The following is a 6054-nucleotide window of genomic DNA, read 5'->3' as shown; positions in this document are numbered from 1 at the left end:
CAGGATGTTAATTGACTTCATTTCTAGTGTTTATTATCTTATTCTTTTCTATGGCTTACAGAAAGAAAGTGTTTAGTGTAATAGATATTGTTTGCCTTGTCTCTGGATTTCAACAGGCAAAGCTCATATAATCCATGAGCTTTCCCCCTTTGCACCCATTCGTGACAATATGAGTAACTTGCAGATTGAAAGCAATCTCTCCATCAAAGTGAGAGTATTGTTGTCTCCCTTCCAGGGGCCTGGTGTGCTCTGACTGCAAGCRGGGTAGCGGAGCAGTAGGAACAGGACAACGAAACACAGCTCCGTGGACAGCTTGGAGAGCTGCCCATAGCTGGGACTGCATGTCTGGTGGAGGATTGGGCTGATGTCAAAAACAAGAGGGATTTCCTTGTGCTGCTGCCCCATCTGCCCCTGCACCCCGTCGCTGGCTCCCTCTGACTGCAGGACATCCAAAATATTTTTTCAGTGCAAATTGATGTYGAATCATTAGGAGGGCTGTAAACTGATAATTGAAACAAAGAGTTTAATAAGTAGGGAATGAGATCAGAATTGACAGTTTTGTTTTGAAGCCTTCTTTGGGCAGCAAGAACAAAAGAAAACTATACAGAATAAGGTGAGTTAACTTTATCCATCCAAATGAGCATTATAAGGACAAAYAGTCTGTTCACATGTACCCTTTCAGTAGCATGTTTAATTTGTTAAGCCCAAGCGGACTCACAAAGTGAGCCCTTTTATCTTCATTAAAACTGATGAGAATGAATTGCAAGATGTAGCATTATTATTCTGGCTTGTTTCATGCAGTGCGTGAGCCTTTGAAGCACTGAAGAGCACAAAGGCTGCGGTACAGCCACGTTATGCTTTGCCATTGATGCATTAACAAACCTGAGCCATCTTTTCCTTCACCTCAGGATACGTAAAAGTGCTGGCGGTCCAGCAGTCATAGCAAAAGCAGCAAAATTCTCCCTTATTTAAGGAGGAATTAGACAAATTGATGTTCTGTTGTCAGAAAGAGAATGTCACAAACCCAGCAAACAGAGCTTGAAACAGCTCTTCAGCCTCTGCAAAACTGCTTCCTGTCCCTCGTTATGTAATTAAAATAGCTAGTTAATTTTTGAAACTTCTCTTTCTAGCAACGATTCCAAGGATTTTAATTGATATTTTCTTCATTATAAAGAGGCATAGCTGTGCCACTTCTTGATCTARGCTGGTCTGTAGCATGTACCTTTCTTTTATTCCCCTTTTCTTGCTCTGACATTGCTTCCAGAGCTTTCTGAGAAAGCTCATTACTTGGACCATCAATCTAAATTAGGACAAAAAAGAAATTTAAGAGTAAGCAAAGTATGCAGACAAATGGCTCTAGCTAGGCACACAGCTGTGCATCAGGCAAAATGTCACTGCGGCTGGTAGGCATCACCATAAGCCTTTCTCTAAATGGCAACAGAACCAGTAAAGGTCTCACAGGAAACAGTAATGGCCTCTCAGCACGGAGCCTCAGGAAAAGGCATATACTGGACTGTTTAGGAACTGGAATTATGTGGACAGAAGAGCAAAAAGCTACTGCTGAAGGATGGGACAGCTTCTAGCAAAACCTTGCTCACCTCCTGAAAGCCTTTGGCCTACACAGAAATCCTTAAATGGATTTAAGCAGGGATCCGGCCTGCCTTAAGTCTTTTTATCCATTCACTTTAGATCAGTTTTAGGATTGAGTTGCCTCACTTGAACATTACCATGCTAGGAAGAAGAKTCAAGAACTCTTTAGGGACCAAAATATGAAAGAAATGAAGAGCCAAGGTCATATTTWGTCCCTGCATGGGGCCAAACTATCAGCTATTGGTTACAGTCACTTTATTCGTTACTCTGACTTGCACCAGCAGAAGCCTTGTGCACTGCTAGGTGTTTTTCAGACCACGGTGCTAGCTTTCAGCTGGGAGCCAGGAGTTCATCATCTGGCAGATCTGTCCTTCCCTGCTGAATATGTGACCCAGGCAATAAATTATTTTGCCTGACCTTCTGGGATATTGCTAAGGCCTGTTTCATTTGAAGCAGCTTGAAAGAACTTGATTTAATATCTCATCAGGAAAATAGTCCTGCTGCTGGTAGTTTAGTACCTTTGCCACTCCTACCTCTGGCTTTCTTGAGATGAGCTTGAATTCTTGAACAGATGTCCCAGAAATTGTAAGTGTTAATTGAAATGCACCTACAGGGTAGATTAGACTTACTGTATTATGGCTTCACTATGTCAAATCCATAGCTTCACATAGATAATAGCAGAATGATTGCCATGAAGAAAAATCCTCTTCTCTTRGCCAAAAATATGTCATACCAAAATTCTCAGTCAGATCACAATCATGGCATCTTGAATCAAACTATAAATCCCTAATCAACACCTCTATGCACTTTTAAGCTAAGGATGCAACCTGATTATACATTTTATTCTTTCATCGGTCACCTCCTTTTGTTACAGTTGCTGCTTTGAGATCCTTTGGGTAAAGCCCAGAGGGAGGTGACGGGTGATGAGTTCAGTGTCATGTTTTGAATGTGATGTGTATCCCGATTTCCCCAGAATAGGCACTCTGTAGGAGACAGCACTGGCAGCATTGCTGCAGGAGACATCTTTCTGCACCTTAACTAGCTGTGACATCCCTCTCGCCTTGGATTTTGGTCTAGATGTTGATGGTGCAGAGAGAATTCCTCAGGCATTAAATAAGCCATGGTCCAGCTTGCTTCCAAGATTAAACTGAAGCCCCTGCACTGTACTTTGAGCAAAGAAGCAGTGCTGAGTGTGACACCCTCACCTGTTGTATTTCCAGACTAGCTCTGCTCCTTAGGCTGCTTGTAGTGTGTGGCATGAATCAAAACGTTGTTGGGCACTGGAGCAGAAGTCTAAAGGGAAGGCAGGCATGAGGGAAAAGCAGTCATCGAGAGTTTGGAGGCAGGTCTGTATCTCTGCAATTCCCGTATATGGGAAGGAGGCTGTTCCTCAGGGTACATGAGCAGAAATGAAATCAGTAACTTTTTGAGGCTTTGTGTGAGGCTGTTTAGAGGGCAGGTGTCCTTACCAGATTCTGGTGATCGCCTGTTGACTAGCTGCTTGATACATCTCTTTTCCCTTCTTTCTCAGTTTTGTTGAACTCCAGATAGTTGTTGCTTACTGGTGTACTTCTCTTGTGTATGCTGTGGCATCTGTTTAATGTGCTGTTGAGGAAGCACAGGGAACAAAATGATACCAGGATGCCATTTATTAGTTTTTGAGAAGCTGGAGGCTTTTTCTAGAATTCTGATGATAGAAGAAGACAGTTCTCTCCATCTTCGGTGGTACTTAAAAGAAAAACATGGATATGAGAGAAACTTCAGAAGTCAGAGGTAGCGAGGCAAACCAGGTTGGCTCTGACCTCAAGGTAGGCATTTGCTTGATCTTTCAGGTGTATCAGATCTGCAGATAGATGTAGGTAACCAGGGCAAGGCTTTTTTGCTTGTGTGTTTTTTTAAAGCAACTGATGGGCACCCAAGTTTGGACATTGGAATTTGGATGTTTGACCACCTCATGACTTTTAGAAAGAGATTTGTGCAATAAAATCACTGGCCTCTGCAGGAAAAATTGGTAGTGGCTTCTAACCCAGCAAGGTACCACCAGCACACTCTTCTATGGCAAAGCTGTGAGCAGTCCTCAGGCACCAAAGGAAAGCTCAACGTTTGAGGGCACCAGGTCTGTATTCAGAGTGATATGGTGCGTCTGGCAGGACACCATGGTTTGCGGAAAAAATGTTGTCCTCCAAGGAAGCAGAGCAGAAGATTAACCCACAGAAAATAGCAGTAAATAGCATTCCCTATCTGAAAGGACGAAGCATGGCACTCAATATGCACAGCGGGGAAACCCTTGCTGAGTAGCTTTAATTAAACTACCCATTTTGCAGCATAAGATTGCAGATGGCTGGATAACAACATGCAGTGCCAATGGTCTCCTATGGGAAACTCGCACCTAAGGTCTCCCCTCCCTCCTCCYCCAGACCTTTTCTCTCCTCTGCTCTGATATGAGGCCTCGCCCCAAATCTGCAGGAAGAGCTGGTGGAGGACGCATTCAGAGCTAGCGATCCCAGGGAAGCTGGCAGATAAGCAAGCCCCTTGCCAGAAGGCAGYGCAGATAGAGGCTGGGAGGGCAAGCAGGCCGTGCACCACGGCAGCGAGGCCTGCCAGCAACCACGCTGTCACCACGTGGTGAGGCACTGGCGTCGGCGCTAATTAACCAGCTGCTGGCTGTTACCCAAATCCCACTTTATTTTCTTGCTCCTGCCTGGGAGCAAGAAGCCGGAATCGCTCGGTCTTGGATTGTGCACTTGCAATGTGGAGCTTGCAGAAACTGATATTTATCAGCTCTCATTTCAGAGAGCTAGCTCTCTAGGCCAGTTCAGCTCTCTCTCCAGATTGCTTTTTTTTTCTTTTTCTTTTTCTTTTCTTTTCTTTTTTTTTTTTTTTCTTTTTTTTTTTTTCTTTTTTTTTTTTTTTTGGTCCCTGGACTTCTCTGGAAGATGTTGTGGCATTTGCTTGGCACTGGCACTTCTGCTGCCCCTTTCTGTGATGGGTCTCAGGAGAGGGGTACTCTTGCACTGATCCATTTTGGAGCCCCATTAAGAAAAAATTAGGCAATGGTTTTACTGTCATTTTATTTTGTTTTACTGTCACTCCTCTAAAAGGGATTTTCATATGGAAGTTGCATCCTCTGTTTGTATAAAGGGTGGAACCTCCCCAAAATAAAAACTCATGGTGGAAAATAACATGCATGCATTCGCRTATGGTTATTCATTAGCCTGTGACAGTTATAATTTTGCAGTGATGCTTTACCAATGCTGCTAGCACAGTGAAAACACTGAGGAAGTAGGCGCTGGGTGGTGAGGTTTCCTCTATTGATGGATGAGCATGCAGCATCCGACGGCACCTTTGCTGGCGGTGGGGCCCACCAGAGCGGAGGCAACCACGACGGCACCTGCCTCTGCATGCTGCCCATCCAAGGAAACTCTTAAACAGGCAGTTTCAGATAGAGGGATAATCATCAGCTTTTGGCTCACTTACGGATATCAATTCTAGCAAAGACGCCTAAACACGCGCTGCCTTTGCTGAGGAATTACCGCCCTGTAACGCTATACCTCTGGTCCGTATTGATCTGCTCCTGGTGGATTATGCACAGCTGTTGACAGATAAGACAGAAAATACGAACCAGATCACTCCAAGTGCCRGTGCCATACAAAGCACTTATTGAATAGCGATCTAAACGTTCAGGCTGTGCCGCTCTGATAACCTCATCTTCTCCTGCATTAACRTCGCCACACTGAAAGGCATCAGTGATGTCTATCGGTCCATATAGATTGGCTGCTGCATTTTTGGAAGSTTAGTCTTGTTCCTTCATTATTGGGGGCTCAATAAATCCCTTCAGGAAGAGTGGTTTACGGTTACATAATCAAAAGCATCATGTAAGCTTGGCTTCAGCTGATGCTCTGTGGGGGGGGGTTGAGAGTGGGGGGCTGGGTATTTTTACTGGTATGAATTAATTACATAAAGTAATTCTGAAACAGAAATCCAGCCTGTCCTTTTGCAAATCCAACAGTGTTTTTGCTGCTTATAAGAACCAAGAAAGCTAACAATAATAAAACAAAAGTCAGTCATAAATATTTCATATTTTCATTTTCCCTGAATTAATTGTTACTCTTCCCTTATTAATAAGCCAAAGAAGAATTGTCATAGCAACAGAGGCATCCCGTTAAGGAAATTGCAAGCAAAATATAACCCTGAACATGCAGAAGCTGGCCATGGTATTGCCCTGTGAAGATAGAAGGATGGTCCAGCCTACCTCCAAGGGAATGCATGGAAAGATGGTGCATGGTAKCATCCCAAGAAACAAAGTGACAACAAGTCATTACCACAGTGTTTGAGGCAGCAGATGCTACTTTTCCTTCTCCTGGGTATTCTGACCTTGCTCCCTTTTTTCCCACTGTCACTGTGCCTTATTCTACTCCCCATGACTTCCCCAGCATGGAGCTTTGTAAAAAGTTGCCAAAGGCA

Source organism: Rhea americana, unplaced genomic scaffold (genome assembly GCF_003343005.1).
Source record: "Rhea americana isolate MKP2758 unplaced genomic scaffold, rheAme1 scaffold_223, whole genome shotgun sequence".
Classification (NCBI taxonomy): domain Eukaryota; kingdom Metazoa; phylum Chordata; class Aves; order Rheiformes; family Rheidae; genus Rhea; species Rhea americana.
Note: the sequence above shows the minus strand (reverse complement) of the source record.